At 41.5% G+C, this 26,851-nt stretch overlaps 1 protein-coding gene, 1 non-coding gene and 1 pseudogene across 3 annotated transcripts in view; 1 reads left to right on the forward strand and 2 right to left on the reverse strand.

The window, feature by feature from the left end:
• Positions 1 to 1,196: 1,196 nt before the first annotated feature.
• The window catches only part of SPOPL (speckle type BTB/POZ protein like), a 64,289-nt gene continuing 38,634 nt past the window's right edge, over positions 1,197 to 26,851 (forward strand). The window contains exons 1-2 of one of the 2 annotated variants that reach the window (XM_054723580.1): positions 1,197 to 1,413; positions 2,187 to 2,262. The gene's annotated coding sequence lies outside the window, so the exon portion shown is untranslated. The remainder of the gene's footprint in view (positions 1,414 to 2,186; positions 2,263 to 26,851) is intronic. The other variant, XM_054723579.1, reaches the window with a different exon arrangement.
• On the reverse strand, positions 17,686 to 17,873 carry LOC114232201 (U2 spliceosomal RNA). The gene has a single exon (XR_003618247.2). It is a non-coding gene; the product is annotated as a U2 spliceosomal RNA (small nuclear RNA).
• Positions 24,601 to 25,185, reverse strand: LOC103288615 (ribonuclease H2 subunit C-like; annotated as a pseudogene).

A 26,851-nucleotide genomic window follows, 5' to 3' on the forward strand; every position in this document is an offset into this window, starting at 1 on the left:
AAGACAGGATTTAGTAGGTGGCTGCAAACTGCTGTTTAACTATCTGTCTTAGTTTCCCTATTCCATTTGTCCTGGAATTTCCTTAACTTCTTATGATTCTACAACAGGATGAGTTATTCTTTCTGCTTCTCAGTTGCTTGAACTGTTAGATGAGAATGATTTCTACCAGGAAGTTGTAAAGTTGAGGGGATTAAAAAAGATCATAAAGTCGGCTTACAGTGCTCAATACGTAGTCAAATAATACGTGCTTTTCCCCCACTTTCCCCCCATTCTCTTCTTGGAAACCCACATAAGCAATCAGTTGAGTGATGCCCAGTTGCGGTGGAATGACTTGGGGGTCCTTAAATGATAATCATGCCTGCTCTGGCAAGTCCCTCAAACCTATTTAATGAGAATCTTCTAGGCAATTGGATCAAGAATCCTTTGCCCATTGTTTGCTGAATAAAGTTGTTCTTTACCACCCGTTTCTTTAAACTCCAGGTTGGTAAAGAAAACTTGAAGCAAAAGTCTGAAGAGATGAGGTTGGTCAAGTTTTCTTCACCAATGTCCCATCTTGGGAGGCCGCCCGCTCCTGGGCTGCCCCTCGGCGGAGCCCTCCCCTCCTGCCATCTGAGCTCATCTCCAAACAAAACTCATTCCGCCGAGGCGCTGATTTCTCTCCTTGGAGACTGCACACCCTTGTTTTGGTTTCAGCAGTTTCTATAGTTCTGAGCTCGCAACTGGGACTTTCTATCCGGGCAGCCCCAAGGAAATCGTGCGCAGAAACTGTTTCTGCCTTTCGTACCCTACGTGGGTCAGCCAGAGCAGTCAGGAGGTTTTAGGGAAGGAAAGGTTTATGCTGGGCCGAAGCGGGGTACCGCAGGGCCAGGCCCGTCCGCCTCGCCGCCTGGAACCCAGTGCCCGCCCGCGGCCGCGGCTACTTCCAAAACCCGGCGGTAGATCCGGGCTGGCCCGGAAGTGCCCGGCGCGGCGGCGGCTACTTCCAAAACCCGGCGGTAGATCCGGGCTGGACCGGAAGTCCCAGCGCGGAGAGGAGGGAGGAAGAGCCTCGCGAGCCCCACCGTCGACGCCGCCGCCGCGCGCACGCGCCCTCGCGGGCTGGGCTGGGACGGGAATCGCAACTCGGAAGCCAGAGCCCGGACGGGCCCGGGGCGGGGGGTGGGGGGGCTGCGGGGGCGGGGGCGGGAGCGGCGGAGGCGGCCGCCCCTGGCGGCGGGTTTGTTTATCCCAAGGAAGAAGTTTAGGACCGGGAGATAGGGAAGGAGGGCGGGCCGGGAGGAGGGATGCGGTTCGGCGGAGGCGGCCGCCACAGGGACTCGCCGCCATCACCTTTGCCTCCACGGCCGCCGCAGCCGCCGCCTCAGCGGAGAGGAGCCGCCGCCGGGACTGCCCGCCGCCGCCCCGCACGCCCGGGTAGGTGCCCCTCCCCCGCCGGGGTCCCCGCCGCAGCCCTGGCCGCTCGCCCGCGGACTCGCCGGCGCTGGAGCCGGCCTCCTCCTCCTCCCCTCACCGCGCCCCTTCCCATTGGTCGGGGACCCCGCTTCTGCGGCCTGCCTCCCCCTTTCTCAGGCTTGTCTTCCTCCCCCGCCCCTCGGCCCCACCCTCCGCCCCCCAGACCGCCCTCCCCCGGGCGAGTCTCTACTTCCCCTGGGACTCCCCCCTCTCCGCCCCCGCCTACCGGGAGCCCCCAGACTTTCCTCCACTGGCCTGGCCCCTTTCCTTCCCCCGTCTCCATCCTCCTCCGAACCCGGGTGCCTCCGCGCCCGTCCGTTTATACCTGTCTCTTCCCACCCCGCCAGCGTCCACATCTGTGCTTCCTCATCTCAACTGTAGACACTCGAAATTGTCATGCCTGTCACCCATCTTAGGGTGAATGCCCCCTTCCCAGCCAGCACCCCTTTCTCTCTCCCCCCCCCCCCCCCCCCCCAGCGGTCGTGCCCTCCGCCTCCTCACCTCCCAGCACAGCCCTGCCCTCCAGTTCTCCGTTCACCGAGGCGCAGGCTAACTCTGCGGCTCTGGGCCAAGCCTTGACTTTTCCTCATTCCATTCCCTTCTGCTATCCTTTCTCCCAATTCCTCCTAAAGGGAAGGGGATGGTAGGATTTCCTCCCTGAGAGCAGCAGATCCCATAGAAGTAAGATTCCCGTTTGTTCACCACAACTCTGTGGCTTCTTTCTCTGTGAACAGCGTCCTTCTGCCGCACTTTTGGGTCTCCTGATGCTTTGTCTCCGTCGGAGTCATCCCGGGCCTCGATTGCTCCATTGTAATACTCATCCTACCCGTTTTAACTTACAGTTGAATCCACTGTGTCTTAGACTGGAAACTTAAGTAGTAAAAGGTTCATGCCTTGAAAAAAATTACCTCTCTCCTGCCATAATGGGAAAGGTGGAGTATTCCAGATTACCCTGCTGTTCTTGAGAGAAATGGTGCCCCGTGGTTAAGACCTCAGGCTCTCGCTCAACTGCCAGAATCTAAACCTCTGCCTTGCCATCTACCAGCGCTGGCCTCGGACCAGGCTTTTACTCTCTCTGTGCCTCAGTGTTCTGACAGCTGTAAACGGGGGAGAGGGATATACTTCATAAGAAGGTGGTGGTTAATGCAGGTAACGTGCAACCGTGCTTGGCGCACAGTAGGCATCCAATAATGTCCTTGATTATTGTCTCCTGACTTGGTTTTACTATTGGTAACTTAACTTTGAGAGAGGAAGGTAGGAATCGAAAAGCTGGCTTTTTGCTCTTTTTCGTTGAATACCCTTTATGGTATAGATAGGATTCATATTTTGTTACTGTATAAAATAAATCCTTCTGGTGTGAAAAAGAAGAGGAGTTTTAGCTCCCTAGTTTCAGGTAAGGTACCAGGCTACAAGCAGGTCAGTCCCAATTTCAGATACCTGCTTAGAAATTTTAAAATTTTACCTTTGAGAGTAAATGAAGTTGAACTATTTAGCAGAGATAATCGTAGTGGAAAATGAGGATTTTATAGATACGAATTTTAGTACTACAAATTAAATACTCACAATTGGTGGGATTCTTCACATCCATCCATCTGTCCTTTATGTTGACTTGCTACTCAAGGTAGAGCTTTGGCTTCATTCAGAAGACTGGTGGCTTTTCTCTTTTAACATGTTATGCGCATTCACATGACCATTCCTTGACGTTTCCCAAATTTTACTCTTTAAAACCCTGACAATTTTTGTGCTATTTGCTTACCTCCTGTGTATTATTTTCTTAATACATTTTTTGAAACAACTCACTTAAAAAATATCAAATAGGTCCTGTTTAGTGTTATAAATAGTAAAATTTTGAAATCTCAAATTGCTGTTCTAATTACACATAAAATTATGTGCATATGCAACTGCCAGCAAAAAGATGTTTGCCCATGTGTAGCTTAATATCACTTTTGTGTCAAGTGGAATGTACTCCAAACTTTAGGTGACACTGCCTTTGCTTAAGCTATTTCCTGGCCTAGAATAACCTTTGCCCTTTCCCTGCATATCCAAATTCTACCCACCTTTTACCTCTTATTATTTCCACGTGGTTCCTGCCAACATTGGTTTTTTTTTCTTGGCTTTTCTACTTTCTGTATTTTGTATTTTTGGCTTTGAATAATACCAGCAGGTCTCATTCAAGAAAAAATGACTCTTCTGGAATCAGACATTTAAAGTTTATGGGAACTTTGAAGGCATTTGCATCTACTCTGTGCTAAGCACTATTCTTTTGGTTTTGTAAATATTTAGTCTTGCCAAAAATATTTAATGAGCACCTTCTTCATGCCAGACATTGGGGATACACAAGAGCAGCCCTTCCCAACCAGGGTTTCAGTGAATATCAAGCCCTAATGCTTTAAGGCATCCAAACTATATAATGAAGTAACTCCTTTCCTATGCACCCAAAATAGTACTAGCTATATACCATACTTGAGCGAAAGAACTGAGGAAATAGTTACTTAATTCAGTTTCTGTAGGGTTTAATTCTTACAGAACCTTGGTTGACAAAAGCTTCATCAGAGAATAATAATACAGGGAATACCGGTTATATTAAAGATAATGATAATCTCTAACATTGATAAAACACTATGCCAAGCCCTGTTTCAAATATTTATATATATTAACTTGTTTAAACATCATAACAATCCTTTGAAGAAGGCTTTATTATATCTCTGTCTCACACATGAGGAATTGAGAAACAGAGAGATTACTTAATTTCCACAAAATCATACAGCTAAGTCAGCAGCAGAGCCAGGAAACATGGCTGTAGAGCCTATCACCTCTCAGACCTTCCAATTCCATGTTGGTTACTTTAGACAGGGTTCATCTTTCTGAAAAATCTTTTTTATTTTTTTTTTTTTGCATTTGTTTGTTTTTTATAGGTTTCTCTGTATTTTTAGATTGTTTAGGAAACTAAAAAAGATTTAACGTTTGTAAAGCACCTAAGTCGTATATATGACTAGATATTGAAAGCATTTTACCTTTGGTGGTCCTGCTCACTGTTTTGTTTCCTGACTTGGATTTATTCACTTAGCAAGAGTTTATTGAACAACTGATTTTGTGCCAGGCACTGTGCCAGGCTCTGGTGACACATGCAAATGGAGTGTACCTGTATTCATGGAGGCAAAAGTCTGTTGGGGAATAAAGAAACTAAACAAATAATTACAAAAATTACAATTACAGTTAAGATAACTGCCACAAAGGAAAATTATTGTAAACAGTGAAAGCCTGCTAATGTATCAAGGAAAGCTTCTCTGAAGAAAGGACTTTTACACTGAAGCCTGAAGAATCAACTGGACTTACCCAAGTATTGCTGGTGATTTCAGCTCTCTAGAACTGAAGAGTCCTGTTGGGGCTGGACCTTAGCACGTGAGGCTGGGTGATGTGAAATGAGACTGGAACAGGTCACACTGGTCAGTTATTGCTAAGCATTTTGTACTTAAGAGAAATGGGAAGCACTGGAGAATGTTAAACAGCTGAGTAAGTTACTTAGATTTTCATTTTAAAAACACTTGGCTCCTCTGTGTAGGACAGATTGGAGAGGCAACTGTAAAAACCAAGACCAATTGGGCCAGTGCTACTCAAAATTACCTGGTTAAGGACCTGTTTTGTTTTGTTTTGGTTTCTAATACGTACTGGTACTTTAGTAACAATAAAATGAATGTTGTGGCAGTGTCAAATTACTAAAAAATTTCTGAATGCTCCCTCTTAGTTTTGTGAAACAGTGTTGGTCCATAGACCACTTTGAGTAGAATTGAGTTTGGCTTTTAGCAGTTTAGGCAAGAGATGATGGAATCTTGGTCCAGTATAGCGGTGATAGAGATAAAGTAGCTAGATTTGACAAATATTTGCAAAGTAATATTGATAGGATTTGATGATGGTTTAGATTTGGGGTCTAGGGAGAGGAGAAGGCTGATTTCTGGGTAAGCGGTTCTTCTGTCTAACATAGGGAATATTGGGAAAATACCAGTTTTTTGTTTGTTAGTTTCTGGGAAGGGGTGGGTATTGATCATAATACAGTTGGGAATAGTCAGTATAGCTTATAATTGATGTTATAATGTGGGAGGTGGGAGGTAAGATTGCCTAAGAGGAAAGTACACAGAGAGAAGATACAGGGAAATAGTCCCCTTTGAATCTTCAATATTTAAACATGGGGAAAAAGAAATGGAGCAAAGGAGACTGAGAAAATGTCGCAGAGGTTGGGGGAAATTTTCCTTGGCATCACTAAGGCCAAGGCAATAGACTGTTTGAAAAAGGAGGGAGTGGCTAATCAACCATGTTGAATGAAGCTGAGAAATCAATTAAGTTGGGAACTAAAACATACACATTGTATTTAGCAACATGAACAAAATTATGTATTTCTTAGTAGTCCATCTATAAACTATTTGATGATGAATTTTGTTTTAATCTGCCAAAGCATCAGTCCTAAATTTAGAACTAACTGAAATCTATAGCATCATCTGTACCTTCCTGAGCTCAGACTCATTTTTATTTATCAACATCTGGATATACTTATATGCATCTCAACTCATTCAAGACATATTCAAACAGAATATGTATTTTAAGTACTATTTATCAGGCATTGAATACTAGACTTTTAGGAATATCCTTAGAGCTCGGAGACTAGGAGCAATGAACAATTAAATATTGTTATTATAGTGTGATCAAAGCTGTCATAACAGTTTACTCAGGTTGCCTTGGAAGTACAGAGAAAAGGTGCATTAGGGAAGGTTTTCTAAAGAAAGTGACATTTCCGCAGATTGTTTCCAAAGGACTAATGGAGAGGTGGAGACAGCAGTGCAGTGGTAGAAGAGTTTAAAGAAATTATGTTCTAGGTATTTTGAAAGCATGCAAATGCAAGGAATTGTGGCTATAGCATATGGATGGTATATTAGTGAGGTTGGCCATGCCATTCAAAAGTTTTTCTCTTGAACTTGTACCTCTTCTCTGTTTTAATTAATATTATCACCACTCATAGTCACCCAACATGGAGATATCTTTTGAATATCTTCAAAAATTAAAGATTACCTTTGTTGTGGTATTTGTTGTCTAAGGTGGTATTTTATTTTGGCTGGTTAGCTTTATATTTTATATATTACACCTATACTTATAAAATTATTGAGTAACCAATAGTATTACTTAAATAGTATTTCAGTTATGCTTCAGTGATATTTTTTTTTAAATGGGAGAAATCTTATGCATATAATTTTTTCTTTAATTTAGAGAGTTAAATGAGGGCCTTGGTAAGAGTTGACTGCTAAACCTCAGATATATGGTCAGTGATGGTGCTTTGAGGCTCAGTAGTATAATAATAGTCCCTTGATACCTTAAATGCTATTTTAGTTAGTTGTCGCAACATCTTAACATCCTTAGAATTATCTTTTCCACCATAGTGGAAAACAATTCATCTGTAGGGATTACTTTCTGAAGAAAACTATAATTGGCAAAACATTAATTGGCAAGATCAAAGTCTCATAAAAATAGTGTGTTAGAAGGGAAAATGATAGTAAAATGGATTTTGAAAACACAGTAAATAAAGGTTCTAGGAGACATCTGCTTTAAAATAAAAGGGGGTAGGTTATAACAAAACTTTGGATATTCCTTTCTTGTGTTATTGTAGAAACATCTACTAAGGCAGTCTTCCTTAAATTTTATACTAAGAAAATTATAACTTTCAAAATTTATTTTTATTAGTTCTTACTGGCTTTAATATTTTTTTTTACTCTTGCTTTCTCCCTGGTTTTTAGTTTTTTAAATATAACTAAGTTCTTCTGAAAGAACTCTGTGCTTTTTATATATTACTAGTGGCCCAGTGCACGGATTCGTGCACATTGAAAGGAAAATAATTAGAAGAAATCTATAATAATAAAAGGATAATATGCTAATTAGACTGGAGGTCTTCCGGACATCATTCCAGATGTCCTTCCTGATGAAGCCGGGGCTGGAGGGAAGCCAGCCCAGGTCCCGGGTGCCTTGTGGGCGGCCCAAGGGAAGCCAGCCCGGGTCCCCCGAGCCTGCCGGCAGCTGGAGGAGGGAAGCCCGGGTCCCCGGTGCTGGAGGGAAGCCGGTGCCAGCAGCCAGGAGAAGGAAGGCCTACTCTTGCACAAATTTTCATGCATTGGGCCTCTAGTATTTTAATTCTGCTCTTTGCCCTTTCTCTGTAATGGATGCTGGTCACCATCTGTGGGGAGATAGGCAGAGCAATTGGGCCCCGCTCCGCTCCCTCAGTGCCTGGGAGCTGGGTGGCAACCCCTCCCCCAACCGCCACCACTGGTTGCCGTCTGCAGTGCGATTGGGCCCAACTTGAACCCGCCTTAGCCTGGCACCGCCCACTCACCTGCTCCACCATCCCACTGTGGTCCTGCTCTTGTCGGGGCCCATCGGGGCCAGCTGCCAGAGCTGTGTTGCTGACGCCCACCATGTTCTGCACCACCTCTTGGTGGTCAGCACACATCATAGTGAGTGGGCGAACTCCTGGTAGAGGGGATAATTTGCATATTAGGCTCTTATTATATAGGATTGTGGATTTTAAAAACAGGCTCCCTTTTCCATAATAATTATTAGCATATATTCTGAACAGAACTTTACATAGGTAAAGATAGATTTAAAATTTTATCTACAAATATAAAATTCCGTTACCTTCAAACTATGGTTGGGATAGGTTGTTTATATACCTGAAGCAAAAGTATGGTGGGAATACTGTAATTCATCTGTGCAATATGAATGTGCTTAGAAGATACTCCACACAGACATGCACAGACTCCTTTGGAGTTTTCATATTTGCTTTCATTCTTTATTAGATATAGGAGTAAATATAATTGGAAATAACAATTCAAAATGAAAAAAGAAGGGTTTCACTCATGTATTAGTAATGCAAGATTTCAAAGGTTGAAGTAAAACTGAAAATTAGTATGATGCTTTTTAAATATTATTTGAGATTTCTTAACTAGGAAAAATTGTTTTCTGTTTGGGTATGGTTTCTTTTTTTAAAAAAATATTTTTATTGATTTCAGAGAAGGGAGAGGGGAGAGAGATAGAAATATCAATGATGAGAGAGAATCATTGTTGGCTGCCTCCTGCGCGCCCCCTACTGGGATCAGTGCGCAACCTGGGTATGTGCCCTTAACCAGAATCGAACCTGGGACCCTTTATTCCGCAGGCTGACACTCTATCGCTAAGCCAAACCAGCTAGGTCTGTGTATGGTTTCTGAGACAAATTTAAGTTTTTTCTTGTGTAAAATATACTTGTATTCCTCCTTCCCTGTATTGTCTCTGCCACTCAGATAATTGATTTTTAAGGTAAAGAGTGCAGTTGTCTCAAGGCATTTTTTTTTTCCCCATTGTGATTTGGATACAATTTTTGGTGTTTTGCAGTGGGAAACTCCCCTAAAAGTAAATAGTTTTCATCCTATAATACAAAAACAAAATCAAACACAAAATTTAATATAAATTCATCCTGAAATTATCAAGGCAAATATCAATACCAGAAGCTATCAAATACTTAAGTTGAATTTTATTTTTATTGATTTCAGAGAGGAAGGAAGAGGGAGAGAGAGAAATATCAATGATGAGAGAGAATCATTGATTGGCTGAGGGGATCGAGCCCATAACCCTGACTGGGAATTGAACTATGACCTTTGGTTCATAGATCAACACTCAACCACTGAGCAATACTGGCCCGGCTAAATTGGATTTTATTTAGTTAATTTTTTTTTGTTGGCAACTCTTTGGATTGATTTGAACCTTTATTAACCAGTTATTCGACATGGCAGTTCAATTATGTCTAGTTTTGCTAGAGAAGCTCAAGTGGGATATAGGCACTCACTAAACAGATTTGGTCATTTCTGATGGTATTCCAAGTCTATTTTTGAAAACATTCTTTCATGTAAATATTTTATCAATGGCATTTGAGAACTGGCTTGAACCAAGTGATATTTTGGGATATCTTGATTTATGCTTCACTGTTGATTATTTTATTTCCTCAGGTATTTTATTTCCATTGTCCTTTTGTCTATCTGCCTCGCCCCCCCACCCCCCAAGTCCTTTATAAAAAATTTTTTTCTTCATCAAATGTGTAATGAAACCAGTATTTTTTCCTATCAGAATATAACCAGGATTATTTAAACATGGACTTGAGTAACTGACAACTTACTCTCGTGTAAAATAGCTTTAATAGAATTTCCTCATAGGTCATTTTGGTTTAAAGGGATGAACTACCCTTTTTAAGGCACTTATACCAGACAGTATCAAGTACCTTAGTTTTATTTTATTTCATTTACTTCTTATTACTAACCCATGAGGTGTAGGTAATATAAATTTTCAATGGTACTTGTCGTTAATTACCATATGCTCCATTATTTTATGTACCCCAAAGAGAGAGGGCACTATCAATTACAATTGTAAAATGCCATCAATTTCAGAAATGTTAAAATATGGAACATAAAATGGGTTTCTTAGAATTAAAGAAATGTGGCATTAGTGCTGCATCGTTTTATGGTTATCACCCAAGGTCATCAAAATAGCTAACCACCCAACATCAAGTCAGAATAAATTTTGTTCTGCTTTATTTCAGAGCTCTCCAGACAGCATAACATAGAGGCTAAGAGTATGTATCCGTCTACTATTTAAAGCTTTAGTTTTGTGACTTTAGGCAAGTTACTTAGCATTTCTACCTCAGTGTACTCACTTGTAAAATGGAAATGACAGCAGTGTCTATCTAAAGCTGTTCTAAGAACTGAATGAGTTATATTTACAGTTAAAGTAGTGTTTTCCACGTAGTTTAATGCTTTGTCTAAATGTTGGTTAATGAAAAATAGTAATGCTATGTCTGATCTAAGATATATCAGCAAATGATGTGCTTAAAGTGGAGGGGAAAAGGGCCTTATCAAATCATTCATTGATATTTTGTGCACAAAATGAATATTAAAGTATTTCATTGATTTGTCTTTGAAAACTAATGTAAGATTGCAGTCTTGACAATTTTGATATCTAAATTGCATTTCTATTTTCATAAAAATACTTATGAAGGTTCAGCTGAAATCTGCTTTTCTTTCATCTCTGTTATGACATATTTAGTCAGAATATTGATGTGCTGTGATGAATGTCTTAAAAATATCTGTAATATACTTATGATTCCTGTCAACTTCATAAAGAATTCATTCAGAAATATTTTAAAGAGTTTCAATATTAAAGAAACATGTTTTAATTTTAGTTAAAACATCCCACTTTTCCATTGTGAAGTATATGGAAGAAAAGTAATACTGAGGCAGTTTTTGTTTATTTTAATGGTTTTATATGTATATGATTTTGTTGCTTTGTCTTGAGATTTAAAAATCTTGTTATATACCCTGATAACAAAAATAGGTTGTGACCTTTTGAACTTGCTTTTTTTCCTCATTCCCACGTTTGCCTTGTTTTTTTTTCCTGTTTTGAGCTCACATCGTTCATTTACTCCACAAATAGTTATTGACCTAACTATTAAATGCCAGGTTTTGTGTCTACAATGATGAATTAGAAATAGAATTGGAAGACTTACTATTTGGGGTTTATTAATCCGTCTGATCATTGACTGCTTAGGTTCAGTGTTGAAATCTTTATATACATATTCTTTTTTTTTTTTTTAAATATATTTTATTGACTTTTTACAGAGAGGAAGGGAGAGGGATAGAGAGCTAGAAACATCGATGATCGACCAGCTGCCTCCTGCACACCCCCCACCAGGGATGTGCCCGCAGCCAATGCACATGCCCCTGACCAGAATTGAACCTGGGACCCTTCAGTCCACAGGCCGACGCTCTATCCATTGAGCCAAACCGGTTTCGGCTATACATATTCTTTAAAAAAAAAATTTTTATTGATTGATTTTAGAGGGGTGGGGGGAGAGAGAGAGAGAGAGAGAGTCATTCCACTTATTTATGTATTCACTGGTTGATTCCTGTAAGTGCCCTGACGGATATCGAATACACAGCCTTGGCATATAGGGATGATGCTCTAACCAACTGGGCTACACTGCGGGGGCCTGATGCGGTGGGGGCCAAACATGGTGGGGATCTCCCCTTTCTGCGTCCCACGCGGAAAGAGAGATGAACGAACCGGTTCTAAATGGAGGCGGCCAGGGATTGAGAAATATTAGAAATAAAGAAAACAAGATGCAGAAATAGATTCATGGAGCTGGGTGGATCTTTCTGTGCCTTGCTGAGGCCACAGAACAGATCCAGACTGCAAAGCTGGTGCTTTATTTATAATCAGGGACAAACAAAGTAATCTACAATGTTGTTGTAAGTTTCACTTGTTTTGGCAGCACTTGCTGCCCCTCCCACAGCCCACTAGCTACCCAGGAAAGATCTACGGAGCAGTCACAAGATCAAGCTTAATTATGCTTAGAGGACTGAGCCCTCCAAGCTGGGACTTGTTTGCGACTTTGCCAGCAGGTCAGTCCTAGGCTTAACCCTATAACCGCTTCCTACACTACACTTTTTTTTTTTTTTAAATCCTCATAACTACCCTGTTAGGGTAGGCCATTATTTTTCAAATGTAACTACTAAATATCAGGTGTACTGGTTCATAATGTGGATTTTTTTCAATAGATGGAGTTACACATATGTTGATATATATGCGATTTGATATGTAGGCTATTTTGTTGTATTGGCAGCAAGCTTCAAAACTTCACATGTCAAATTTTCTGAAGGTATTAACATCATAGATACTTTTACGCTTAAAAATGTTGAATTTCGTGCCAAAAAAAGAGCATTTGCGGGAAGTTTTAATTCATTATTTTGAAGAAAAGTGCTGCTGAAAGTTATCGTATACTTCAGGAAGCTTATGGTGAACATGCTCCATCTCAAGATACTTGTGAACACTGGTTTGAACGCTTTAAAAGTGATGATTTCGATGTGAAAGACAAAGAACGTCCAGGTCAACCGAAAAAGTTTAAAGACCAACAATTACAAGCATTATTGCAGGGGTCCTCAAACTTTTTAAACAGGGGGCCAGTTCACTGTCCCTCAGAGAGAAGGAGGGGAGTCGGAGAGTGCGGCGCACATTCCACACATGCGCACTGCGGGCCCAGGACGAGTCGGCTGCTAAGGACAGGCAGCGGCGGCAAAAACACCCGGCGGGCCGGATAAATGTCCTCGGACCGCAGTTTGAGGACCCCTGCATTATTGGATGAAGATGCGTGTCAAACTCAAAAACAACTTGCAGAAAGATTAAACGTTGCTCAACAAACAATTACCGATCCTTTACAAGCAATGGGAAAGATTTTAAAGGAAGGAAAATGGGTGCCACATCAACTGAACGAAAGACAAATGAAAAACTGAAAAATCATCAGTAAAATGTTGCTTCAATGGCACGAAAGAAAGTCTTTTTTGCATCGAATTGTGACTGACAATGAAAAGTGGATTTATTTTGAGAATCCCAAACGCAAAAAATCATGGGTTGATCCAGGTCAACCATCAACATCGACTGCAAGGCCAAGCTGCTTCGGAAAGAAGACAATGCTCTGCGTTTGGTGGGATCAGGAAGGTGTGGTGCATTATGAGCTTCTAAAACCAGGTGAAACTGTTAATACTGATCACTACCAACAACAAATAATCCATTTGAACCACGCTTTGATCATGAAATGACCAGAATGTGCCAGAAGACACGGCAAAGTAAGTTTGCTTCATTATGACACACCATCACACACTTCAAAACCAGTTAAAGACACGTTAAAAGATTTTGCCTGGGAAGTATTAACCTACCCGCTGTATTCACCAGACCTTGCTCCTTCAGATTACCGCTTGTTCCAATCGATGGCACATGTACTTTCTGAGCAGCACTTCAAAACGTACGAAGAAGTGGAAAATTGGGTCTCTGAATGGGTTGCCTCAAAACAAGAAAAGTTCTATTGGGATAGTATCCACAAATTACCTGAAAGATGGGGGAAATGTGTAGCTAGCGATCAACATTATTTTGAATAAAGCACTTTTGATGTTTCTCTTGAAATTATCGTGTTTTCTTTGATTACAAAATCCTCATTATTAACTGGTACACCTGGTAAATGGCAGAAAAGAATAACCTTGACAGATGGAAAGAAAATGAAGATCAAATGTGATCAAGGTAGTGGTGGAGAGAGAGTACTTAGGTGTTAAAATTTTTTCAAATTAGTGTTTTCTTCTAAAGAGGATTTGACTCTTACATTCTGTTACCTTAATATAGCATTTTTTGTTTTAATATAAAAATGTTTTAAATTAGCATGAGGGGAGATTAAAAAAAGTGTCCTTTCCCAAATTTAGGATGATGAGAACACAGCATTGGGAGCAGGATTTTTATTATGAATTAGAGGCCTGGTGCATGGATTCGTGCACTGGTGGGTTCTCTCGGCCTGCGCCCTCTTGGGGGCTGTCAGATAGCTGGTTTCGGCCCGATCCCCGCAGGCCTAATCCAGACAGGAGGGAGCCCGATCCAGACAGGAGGGGGCCCGATCCCTGCAGGCCCAATCCAGGCAGGAGGGAGCCCAATCCTGTGCGTTGAGCGTCTGTCCCCCTGGTGGTCAGTGCACATCATAGCAACTGGTCTACTGGTCGTTCGGTCACTTAGGCTTTTATATATAGACTAGAGGCCTGGTGCACAAAATTCGTGCACGGGTCGGGGGGGGTTCCCTCAGCCCAGCCTGCGCCCTCTCCAATTCAGGACCTCTTGGGGATGTCCGACTGCCGGTTTAGGCCCGATCCCCGGAATCGGGCCTAAACCGGCAGTCAGACATCCACTCGTAATCCAGGACCACTGGCTCCTAACTGCTCACCTGCCTGCCAGCCTGATCACCCCAACTGCCCCCCCTGCTGGCCCGGTCACCCCCAACTGACCCCCCTGCTGGCCTAGTCGCCCCAACTTCTCCCCCGCTGGCCTAGTTGCCCCAACTGCCTCCCCCCCACTGGCCTGGTCGCCCCCAACTGCCCCCCCTGCAGGCCTGGTTGCCCATGCAGCCTGCTGCTCGGTCGTTTGGTCGCCCCTCACTAACCCCGCTGCCGACCTAGTCGCCCCACACAGCCTGTTCAGTCGTCCAATCGGTTGCAATGGTCGCTTAGGCTTTTATATATATACTAGAGGCCTGGTGCCTGAGCGGACAGGCACCCAGCTCCCCCGCTTTTGATGGTCAGCGGAGGGACGTGAGCTCGCTGCCCCAGAGGCCCCTTCTGTGCCGCAGCACAGCCATGGCGCAGACGCTGAGCTCGTGCCACCGCTGGCGAAGCAAGCTCAGCGTCCCGCCGGCCCAATCAGCCACCCCGGCCACCCCGAGTCCTGCCCCCCCCACGCCTCCTGGCCAATCGTGGGCATAGCGAAGGTATGGTCAATTTGCATATTTGTCTGTTATTAGGTAGGATAGATAGATATCTATCTATCTTGGCATAAAGATTGCCTCTTTATTTATTAAATATTTGTTTGCTTTTTAATTTTAAGTAAACTTTTATTGAAGTATAACGTACATTCAAAAACATGCACACAGCCCCATACACCATGTACACCCTTTTATCTGGTTTCTTACCATAAACATTTATTTTGATGTTATCCATGCATGTAGTGTGTAGTAGTAGCTTATTCATTCTCGTTGTTCTGTAGCATTCTATTCCATTGTATGACTGTATATACTATATTTTATCCATTCTACTGCTGATGAACATCTAGGTTTCCAGTTTTGAGCCGCAATAAATAGTGCCCCTATTGAATATTCTTGTACATATTTTTTGGTGCACATGTATACATTTCTTTTTTTATTTTTTATTTTTATTTTTTTATGTATTTTCTTGATTTTTTACAGAGAGGAAGAGAGAGGGATAGAGAGTTAGAAACATCGATGAGAGAGAAACATTGATCAGCTGCCTCCTGCACACCCCCCACTGGGGATGTTCCCGCAACCAAGGTACATGCCCTTGACCGGAATCGAACCTGGGACCCTTCAGTCCGCAGGCCGACGCTCTATCCACTGAGCCAAACTGGTTTCGACTGTATACATTTCTTTAGGACATGTAACTTGTAGTGGAATTGTTGGTCTGTAGCGTGTGTTTATGTTTAGATTTAGTATATATTATCCAGTACTTTCCAAAGTGGTTGTACCAATTTATGTAGTCTCATTAGTAGGGAATCAGAGTTCTATTTGTTCCATCTACTCTGCAACATTTGCTTAATATTGTCTCATTAATTTAGCTATCCTGGTGAGTGTAAAGGGTATTGCATTGTGGATAGGCTAGTTTTTAAAAATAAATATAATTCCTTTCTCCACTCATACCCATCGCATGTGCTCACCAAGGAAAAGTAATAGAGACATGTTTATTTTTACAAAACTCATTGGATAATTCTGGTTTCCTTGTCACTGTGTAGTTCATTGGCTTTCTGACAAATGGTGCATTTCTGCCTAACTATTGCTAAACATGGAAAAGGATTTAAGATTTTGCAAGCTGGGGAAAAGTTTTATAGGCTCTTTTATTGAGTGAGTTTGCAACATTGATCTGAAGCTTTAATTACACAATGCTGAAATGTACTTGCTTTTACTTGAGTCTCTACCTAGATTGTAATTTGTATTCATTCATTATTTTGTGAGGTTTGCTACTGCTTAAATGAGGGAAATACTGTATACGTAGTAGAGCTTACTCAGTTTTCAGAACTTGAAAGTAAATTTGAGAAAATTTTACCATAAGTATGCCCACAGCATGCAGTGGTTTTGTATTTAATTTCTTGTTACTTACAGATTTTTTCCTTGTGTCACAGAGGCAGTGTTGCTAATATGTGTTTCTCAGATCAAATTGTGTAGTGAAAACAAGAATGCAAAAAAACATTTGTGCTTGTGTATTCTTTTCAGTGTTAGGATTTTGGTTATTAGTCTCTTCACATTCCTCAATGAATGTAAATTGTTAGAATCATATATAGGGAATCACCATTCTTGTACCTTTTGGGCATCATAATTAAGTTGTTGATTTCATCTGTTAAAACACACATAAAGACTCATAACTGCAGATAAGCCCATAGTTTTTCCTTTTCAATATTTTATATGCCTTTTTGTAGCTAATACTTTTTTATATCTGACTTCATTTCTTACTGCTGCAAAGTACTATTTCAAGGTAGAACGGCTGTTTGATAAATACTTGTGTTCTTTATATTCATATTAATTTACTGATTATTGCTACTCATAAGAATCTTGGAATTATTGCTTTTGTTAATTTATCTTTTTTGTTGAAAGTATTACAGATGTCCCCTTAGAATACTGGAATTACTAACTCAACAGCACAGGACCTGAGATGGCATTCATGTCCTTAAAAAGTTTCTGTGAGGTACAAGAACATTTTGTTTTGCAAAGCATTTCTTTGTGAGAGAGATAGGGCTGGTAGTTAGATGGCAATAGCTTCCTTTTATTAAGTCTAGTTTGACTATGTGTTACTTCATTTTAGTAAAGGTTGGATTAAAATCTAGGGTCCCCTTACACATTGCTCTTCCTGGATCATATGGCTTCGTTGCTTTCTTTTTCTCTTTTCATTTCTTTGTCTTTCTTTTTTTCTGTAAACTATGCAGCTATATGGCAAAATTTTTTCTTTAGGAAAAATGAAGTTATTTTAATGGTAATGATATAGGCATATAGATTGATTTCCTACTACTGTTTACCCTAAGGCATGCTATTTGTCAATTTTTCCCCTTAGATTTTGTAATTTAAAGGTGGAAATGTAGTAGTTCCTGTTATCTTTTTTAAGCATAATGGTTTATCCTGCTTTTGCCTAGGATAGTCCTAGTTTATGTCTGTTTTCCAATAACCTTTTTTTGATTTAGCATTTGTAATAGACTTCCTTTAAGCTTATTTATTTATTTTTTTTAGAGAAAGGAAGGCAGAGGGAGAAAGGGAAACATTGATGTGAGAGCGAAACATCGATCGGCTGCCACTGCACGCCCCTACCAGGGATCAAGCCTGCAACCGGGTATATGCCCTGACTGGGCAATCAGCCGGCAACCTTTTATGCACTGGATGACACCCAACCAACCTAGCCACACTGGCCAGGATTATAATAGATAATTTAAAAAAACAACAACACTATTATTAATATTGCATTAAAATGAGGCTGGGTAGTTTGGTAGATTTTTATGTCCAGCTGCTGTCATGCTATAGTCTAGCAATAGGTGAGATACAAGTGCATTAATGAGTTTCTTTTTTTTTTTTTGCTTTTGTTTTTGTTGGTTTTTTGGTGCACCGATCATGGAAGTACTGTAATACCAGGTAGATGTGTGGAATGGAGGGAGCAAGCTTCTATTCCATCTCCTAGTTCCAAAAATCCATGTAAAATATTTTCCTCGGATAGAGGACGTATCAGATATTAAACTAATAACAGATACTACACTCAATCTTAGCCAAAAGGCTGAGAAGTGGTAAGTTCTATCTTTAACAAGTGGTAAAATCTGAAAGGAACTGAAGTACACCTCTCTTTCCAGCACTTTCCTTTAATGACAGTATTGGGATTCAAAGTGGGCCAGGACACAAATGATTAGGGACAACTAACTTCTTTGGTCTTAAGTGATGGTAAGAGATAGATTTGATGCCACTGCTCTTATTGTCCACTTTGGTACCAGCCTATTGTTTCATGTTAATGCTGCAGCTTGCAAGATTCATGAAGTCACAAAGATGGCAGTAGGTGGTGTCATTGGGAAAATAGAGGTTATGTGAGCTGAAATGTGTCTGAGCAGGCCTGCCATATAATGTGTAGAGCAGCACTAGCTAATAAATAAAGCTTTGTGCATTGATGGAAATGTCTTGTAATCTCCACTTTCTATTATGGTAGCCATTAGCCGCTGTGTTTATGTAGCATTTAAAATGAGTCTAGTACAACTGAGAAACTGAATTTCTAATTTAATTTATTTGGTAGGACTTGTTTTGCAACAAACCCCTTAGTTAAAAAACAAAAGTATGTATTTAATGAAAGTATGCACTTAAGAAGAAGTTGCTATGTTGATTTTTTAAAGGTTTTCTACAACATTGCTCAGCAATGAAAATAAAGGAGCAGACAGTGGGTAATTACATTGATGAAGAGTGAAGGGTTTATAGAATGGTTGTGGTAAAAAAAAAAAAAAGAGTGAAATGTTAAGCATACTTGCTAGAGAGTATTTGAAATGATGCATTTTGGGTTTTGAGATTGATATGGAAGTGAAGCCATAATGGGGATAAGGACTTAAGAAGAATGGAAGCCCTGGCCAGTATGGCTCCTTGGCCTGCACACTGAAGGGTCTCGATTTGATTTCTAGTCAAGGGCATGTACCTGGGTTGCAGATTCAATCCCCAGCCCCAGTTGGGGTATATGCAGAAGGCAATCAATTGATGTGTCTCTCTCGCATAGATGTTTTTCTCTCCCTTCCACTGTCTCTAAAATCAATGGAGAAAATATCCTCGGGTGAGGATTAACTGCCCCCTCCCCGCAAAAAAAATTTTAAAAAAAGAAAGAGAAGAAGAATGGGAAAGACTCAGTGAAGTGTTGGTAATAGAGATATTAGGGATTAAATTGATAACATCAGGAATTAGTTATGTTATAAAATGATATACTGAGGTTTATTTTCATAGTGGGTCAAACTGTTCCAGGTAATGAATTCCAAGTCATAATCTTTGAAAAAAGATTGCTAATATGTTAAGTGGATGAGATCGATCATTCACAAAGGTCAAGGAACTGTGCTGGTATGGTAGATCAGAAGTCCGCAAGAGTGAAATTATACAAGGTGATGGATGGTAGGAATAGTGAAGAAGACAATGGAGCAAGTGCTGAAGTCCTCCTTAAGGGAGCCTAACTGGAAGAGAGGGTAGGTGAAAGCAAAGGGAAGACATTAAGAGAATATAACATTGGACTCATACAGTTGCCAAATGGATGGAAAAGTGATCTGGAAGAACAGTGTAAAGAATAGAATATTATTTTAGTAATTCTACTTTTTCTGCTTTTGTTAGGTATTTGCCTCTCTGAGCTTTGCTTTGTCTAGTGCCTAACCTGTGTAGATACCTAATAAATGTTTGTTCAGTAAATGCTAGACAAATGTGAAATTGTTCCAGTGTTCTGGAATTTTAGAACAAGATTATTGCTTAAATACTATAAAAAAGTGATTTGAGCCCTGGCTGGTGTGCTCAGTGGTTAGAGTGTCTAACCACACACTGAAGGGCCACGGGTTCAATTCCTGGTCATGGGCTGCAGGTTTGATCCCCGGCATGGGGGAAGCAACCAGTCAATGTCTCTGTCTCTGTCTCTCTCCCTTCCCCCTTCCACTCTCTAAAAATCAATGGAAAAATATCCTTGGGTGAGGATTAAAAAAAAAAGTGATTTGAAAATTAGTAAAATGAACGGTTACTTTAATACAATTGTGTTTTCAAAGTATGGATTTAATTACCCAAATTTTAATGTATTTCAAAGGGTAATATAGGAAATGAACTACTTAACCTTTAACATAAATTGGTAGATGATCATTTCTTAAGGGGTTATTTTAAGGTAACTAGGATATTTGGGGGACTATTCTTGATTCTTAGAGGCTATTGAGGGTAATGCAAAAATGATAGATATCTTTCAGACTTTTCAGTGATTATTACAACTCTAATCTCTGGCAACTTTTAAAAAAAATTTTTTTTAGAGTATATTTTTATTGATTTCAGAGAGGAAGGGAGAGGGAGAGAGAGATAAAAACATCAGTATTGAGAGAGAATCATTGATCGATCGGTTGCCTCCTGCCTGGCCCTCACCAGGGATTGAGCTCGTAACCCGGATATGTGCCCTGACCAGGAATTGAACCTGCGACCTCTTAGTGATGGGTGGACACTCAACCAGTGAGCCATATTGGCCAGGCTGGCAACTAGTTATTTTGCTTTTTCCTTTCATTAGCACATTAGGCTTTTGAGGAAGGAATTGTAGCAGGTTAACTTTGGGCAGGATAGGTAAAGAAGTCTTCAGTGATTTAAGGTAAAAATTTCTAGATATTGCTAAATGAGCAGGAGGAGAAGGATGAAAGCAAAAGATTTGATTTTGGTAAAACAAAAACAAAAAACTTATGGGGGCAAAAGTTTTAAACAAATGTTAGCCATATTTTTCTTAAAAAAAGTGGTTGGAAAAGGGAGAGGGAGAGAATACAGCTTTTATTTTGGGTGAATGTTTTAGGACTCAGGTGAATTTGGAAAAATGCCTAGGATTAATATTAGTGGATCCAGAATTGGCAGCTAACTATGCAGACACTATAAGTATGTTACAGACCTTATCTCCTTTAAACTCACTATAATCTTGTTATTTTTTGTTAATCCTCACCCGAGGATATTTTTCTCATTGATTTTTTTTTTTTTTTCTTAGAGAGAGAATAGAAGGGAGGGGGAAAGACACAGAGAGAAACATCGATGTGAGAGAGACCCATTGATTGCCTCCAGCATGTGCCTCGTTTGGGGCCAGGACCAAGCCTACAACCGAGGTGAGGTGCCCTTACCAGAATTAAACCCGAGATCATTCAGTCTGCAGGCCAACGCTCTAACCACAGCAAAAACGCCTAGCAGTGATGGCAAACCTATGACACGCGTGTCAGCAGTGACACGTGTAGCCATTTCTGATGACACACGGCCGCATGCCGAGGATGAAATATTTGCTGCTCCTGAGGATGAAACATTTGCGACTAGAGTCTTGGAGTTAGTTTTTTCCTCAAAGTGACACACTACCCAAATTATGCTCAGTTTTTTGGCGAAGTTTGACACATCAAGCTCAAAAGGTTGCCCATCACTGGTAGGGCTACTCACTATAATCTTTTCTTTTTTCAAATAAAAGCAAAAGTTTATTTAATTTAGAAAGTCAAAGGTAGAAAAAGTGAGCCAGCTGGGCTGCATGGGCTCAGGAAACAAGTTACAAAGGCAAAAGAAGGCCCTTGGAACTTAGGAGAAAGAAAGCAAGGATATACTGGGCCTAGAGAAAGAAGATTGGGAAAGGCTGGGGCGTGCTTCAAAGAGAGAGAGAAAATGCTGAGGAAAGAAGGAAGTGGGGAGAGGCATGGGCCTACTCCAGAGAGAGGGGGAGGGAGAGAGAACAAATGCCTCACTATAATCTTTTTGAGTAAGCAATTATTCCCTTTTTAAGGATGAGAAAGTTAAGGGCCAGGAAAGGAAATTAACTTGTTCAAGAGTTATAAAACCTAAAAAATAAAATAACTTTGCATTGTTTTATACACAAAACTTACATTTCAATAGTTTTAATAGATGTATTCACCTGTGTAACAACAGCTCAATCAAGATATAGATCATTTCCATTATTCCAGAAAGTTCCCTTGAAGGTTATACAAGTCCTAAGAGACATTTTGGACATCAGTCTGTCTTTTTCCAACTACACCTCTACATTATTTGCATGAAAAAGGAGATGGAATCTGTTAGAGATAAGCAATCTGTGAGCAACAGAGCTAGTAGCTGATGTGTAATAACTGATGCAAAGCCAAGTTTTCAAGGTTGAAAAAGTAAAACCTCAAAAGACATATTTAGGCAGATTTAACTTCGTTTTCCTTCATAGTTCATTGAGATTATTACTGCATTGTAAACTAGTTTTATCTTTGAATTTTATTTTAATACTCATACATATTAAAACAGTTTATTGAGTGCTTTCTATGTACCAGACACTATGATTGGAAGACACTAATGTCTTCCATACATTCCCATTTAATATATCAGTTATTTGGGATAATTCCCTTTATTATTCTCATTTTACAAATAAGAAAACTAAGTCCCAGAGAGCTCACACAGCTTCAGGATTTGAACCTACGTGTAATATTAGAAACGAAATTCTTAATCTGATGATTTTTTCTGGATCATTTTGTAATACTAAATTATACTTGGTACTTTGATTTTTAGAAGGCAATACATTTACTATGTAGTAAATACGTAATATTTTTTCAGCTGTTGACTTCAAACCCAGTCAGTATGTCTTTGCTTACTATCTGCCAAGTTCTGTACTAGGCAGTGGTTACATAAAGATGAAAATAACCCAGCTGGTGTTGCTCAGTGGTTGAGCTTCGACCTGTGAACCACTAGGTCAGGGTTTGATTCCCAGTCAGGGCACATGCCCGGGTTGTGGGCTCAATCCCCAGTGTGGGGTATGCAGGAGTCAGCCAGTCAATGATTGTTTCTCATCATTGGTGTTTCTATCTCTCCCTTTCCCTTCCTCTCTGAAATCAATGAAGATTTTTTTAAAAAAAAGACGAAAATATAATAATCTCAAGAGATTTGATGAATTGGAAAACTAATAGTATTTTCTTTTGACATTCAATATGGTTTATTAAATTCAGGTATACAGTATAGTGGTTAGACAATTATGTAATTTACAAAGTGATCCCCTCAATAATTCAAGTATTCATGTGGCAGCATACATAGTTATTAAAATATTATTGACTATATTCCCTGTGTTGAACTTTAAATCCCTGTGACTATTCTGTAACTACCAATTTATACTTTTTAATCCCTTCACTTTTTTCACCTATTCCTCAAACTCCTCTGACAGCCTTCAGTTTGTTCTCTGTATCTATAAGTCTGTTTCCGTTTTGTTCTTCAGATTTCACATATAAATGGCATTTATCTTTCTCTTTTTGACTTATTCCACCTTAGCACAATGCCCTCTGGGTCCATTCATGTTGTCACAGATAGTAAGATTTCATTCTTTTTTCTTAATCATCATCCAAGGATATATTTATTGATTAGAGAGAGAGAGAAATATAGATTGGTTGCCTCCTGTACATTCCCTGACCAGGACTGAACCCAAAACCTAGGCATGTGTCCTAATAGGGAATCAAACCCACAGCCTTTTAGTGTACAGGACAATGCTCCAACCAACTGAGCCACCTGGGCAAGGCAAGATTTCTTGTTTGTTTTGTTTCTTTTTTTATGGCTGAATACTATTCTATTGTATATATATGCCACAAAGTTTTATCCACTCGTCTATTAATGGGCACTGGTGTTGCTTTCATATCTTGGCTATCTATATAACAGACTAAACAACTGTTGGACCATTCGACTGGTAGCTATGACGCGCACTGACCACCAGGGGGCAGACGCTCAACACACAGGCATGGAAACATGGAACAGAATGATGAATCTCAGAGGGAAGCGGGGAGGGTGGGAAGAGATTAACTAAAGATCTCAATGTGCATACTAGAGGCCTGGTGCACAGATTCATGCACCGGAGGGGTCCCTTGGCCTGGCCTGCACCCTCTCGCAATCTGGGACTCCTCAGGGGATGTCAGAGAGCCAGTTTCGGCCTGGCCTGTGGTGATCGGGCCAAAACCAGCCCGGTGCACGGATTTGTGCATTGGTGGGGTCCCTTGGCCTGGCCTGTGGGGTTCGGGCTGAAACCGGCAGTCTGACATCTCCCAAGGGGTCCCGGATTGCAAGAGGTTGCACGCCAGGCCAAGGGACCCCACCGGTGCACTAATCTGTGCACTGGGCCTCTAGTTGTAAATAATGCTGCATTGAACATAGGGGTGCATATGTCTTTTGGAATTAGTGTTTTCAGTTTCTTCGAATATATACCCAGAAGTGGAATGCTGGGTCATAGGCAGTTTCATTTTTAATTTTTTGAGGAACATTCTTAATGTTTTTCATAGTGACTATACCAATTTGCATTCCTACCAACAGTGCACAAGGGCTCCTTTTTCTCCAGAAAAATAATAGAATTTTCAGTTAAATCCTGGGTTCAGTATATGAATCCTTGCTGGTGTTTTTTTGTCTGTTTGCTTGTTTTTTAACTTCTGTGACCTTAGAGCACATTGCTTCAGTGTTTCAGTTTCTCTATCTGTAAAATAGAAGTAACAACTTACTTTATAGGGTAATTTAGAGGATCAAGTGAGATAATATGTATAAGAGTAAAGTTCTAAAGTATGAAGTAAGATTTACAGATTATTATACTAACTAGAGGCCCAGTGCATGATTGAATCATGCACGTGTAGGGTCCCCTACACGCTTTCGCTTTTCGCGGTGGAGCTGGGTGCCTGTCCGCTGGTGCACCAGGCCTTTCAGAAGCCTCCGGCTCGGCGGAGGCTTCTAAAAGGCCTGGTGCCGGAGCAGACAGGCACCCAGGTCCCCCACTTTTGTTTTTTTTGTTTTGTTTTGTTTTGTTTTTGTTTTTGCTGTGAAAGAGCTCATTTATTGGGGTGGTGGACTCAGTGGATCCAAAGTGGAGAGCTGGTGAAGGGATCGGTGGCTTCCAGTTTCAAGCGCTGGTTCTCAGTCCTGCGGCACCTGTTTATGGATCGCTTCGGCGAGGCTGGGCCAGGTCAGGGCCGCACGCACTTTGGCATCCGGGCCAGGGATGCTCTCCAGGCCCCACAGGGTGAAGCGGCTGAAACTGGCGGAGGCATGAATAAAGTGGTCGAAGTCCCGCTCCAGCGCCTCCTGGGGTTCCACCAGCTCCTGCTCGTCCTTGTCGGATCCCGCTGAAAAGTCCTGCTTCCCCACCGACTTCTTCCGTCACCATCACGTATCCCAGCAGGCCAGGCGGCACCTCCACCTCCTCGCCCCTCAGACTGCGGCCCCTAAACGACACTTCGAGTCCATCGGGACCTGACGGATGGCCGGGGTGAAAAAGCACCCCACAGGGGCGGGCCGGTTAACCTGGACTTCACAGGGCAGGAGGTGCAGCGTGTGCGCAGAGTGACGGGGCGTAGGTGGATGCGGTGCTTCTCCATGTCTTCCTCCTCGCTGCTCTCCATCCTCTGCCGGGTTTCCGTGGCTCGCTGACTGAGGCCAGAGCTTGCTCCCCCACTTTTGATGGTCCGTGGCCGCTGAGGGGGGCTACCCTGCTGTTGAGAGGCGCAGGGGCGGGACCCCCTCAGCGGCCCCGGATCTGGCCGTTGAGAGGCACAGGGGGCGGGAGTCCCGCCCCCTGCACCTCTCAACAGCAGGGTAGCCCCCCTCAGTGGCCGCGGATCCGTGCCTCTCAATGGCCGGATAGGCCACTCTGAGTCCCGCCCCCCAGCCTCCCACCGCCCAATCGTGGGCGTAGCGGAGTGATGGTAATTTACATGTTACTCTATTATTAGATAGAATAACTACAATGAATTTGATTAATTCTATGTGAGAGGCATTTATGATAAAAGTGCTTAGGTAGCTAGGGAATAATTCAGTGATTTTACTATGGAAAATGGTATGGGGGAACATAGGTTGGTTACTAAAAGTTTTATGAAAAGGATGACATTTAAGATGGACAGATTCAAGTTCTCCTCAAGATGGCAGAGTAGGTCAATGCTGAATTGGCTCCTCCCATGATCATATTAAAATTAAAACTGAATTACAGAACAACCACCCTTGAAAACTAACTGAAGACTAGCTGAACAGAAGTCTTATTCTAAGTATATAGAGATGAGGCTATATTGAGATGGGTAAAAGGGGCAGAGACACAGATGGGCAGCTTAACCCACACTCACCTGTGGTGGTTAAGAATTGGGAGGGCCCAGCCAGCATGGCTCAGTGGTTTATTAGCATTGATCTATGAACCAGGATCAGGGTTTGATTCCTGGTCAGGGCACATGCCTGGGTTATGGGCTCAATCCCCAGTGGGAGGTGTGCAGGAGGCAGCCCATCAATGATTCTTTCTCATCATTGATGTTTCTATCTCTCTCTTCTCTGAAATCAATAAAAATATTTTTTTAAAAAATAGAATCAGGAGGGATATTTTGGCTATGGAGATCCTCTCTAAGGAGCAAGTGGTTCAGTCCCACCCCAGGCTCCCTAGTCTGGAGCAGCATTGCTGGAAAGAGGAGTCCTCATAATAAATGTCTCTGAAAATTAGCAGGAACTCAGTCTGGGTGAGACAGAGGGCTGCAGAAGCAGGCATCCTCTTAAAGGACAGCCCTCTGTGCATAGACTCACTTGCTCAGAAACACCCTAAGCTACAGTGAAGAGAGAGCAGCTGGAAAAGTGCCTGGGACATAAAGGGAGGAAGTGAAAGTGCAGAGTTCCAAACAAGATGAACCCAAAGAGGCCCAGACATTACAATTAAAATGCCAAAGGTTAAAGACAATCTTAAAAAGCAGCAAGAGAAAAGTAGTTAATTACCTAATAACTTATAGGTGCTCTCATAAGACTGTTAACTCATTTCTCTACAGAAACTTTGTAGGCCAAAGGAATTGGCACAAAATATTCAAATTTTGATGAAAAGCAAGGACCTACAACCAAGATTACCCTGTCATTTAGAATCAAGCTGTCATTTAGAATCGCAGGAGAGAGAAAGAGCTTCCCAGGCAGGAAAAAGCTGAAGGAGTTCATCACCATCAAAACAGTATTTCTAGCCCTAGCTGGTTTGGCTCAGTAGATAGGGTGTTGGCCTGCAGACTGAAGAGTCCTGAGATGATTCTGGTCAAGGGCATATGCCCAGGT

This window comes from Eptesicus fuscus, chromosome 11 (assembly GCF_027574615.1).
Source record: "Eptesicus fuscus isolate TK198812 chromosome 11, DD_ASM_mEF_20220401, whole genome shotgun sequence".
Lineage (NCBI taxonomy): Eukaryota > Metazoa > Chordata > Mammalia > Chiroptera > Vespertilionidae > Eptesicus > Eptesicus fuscus.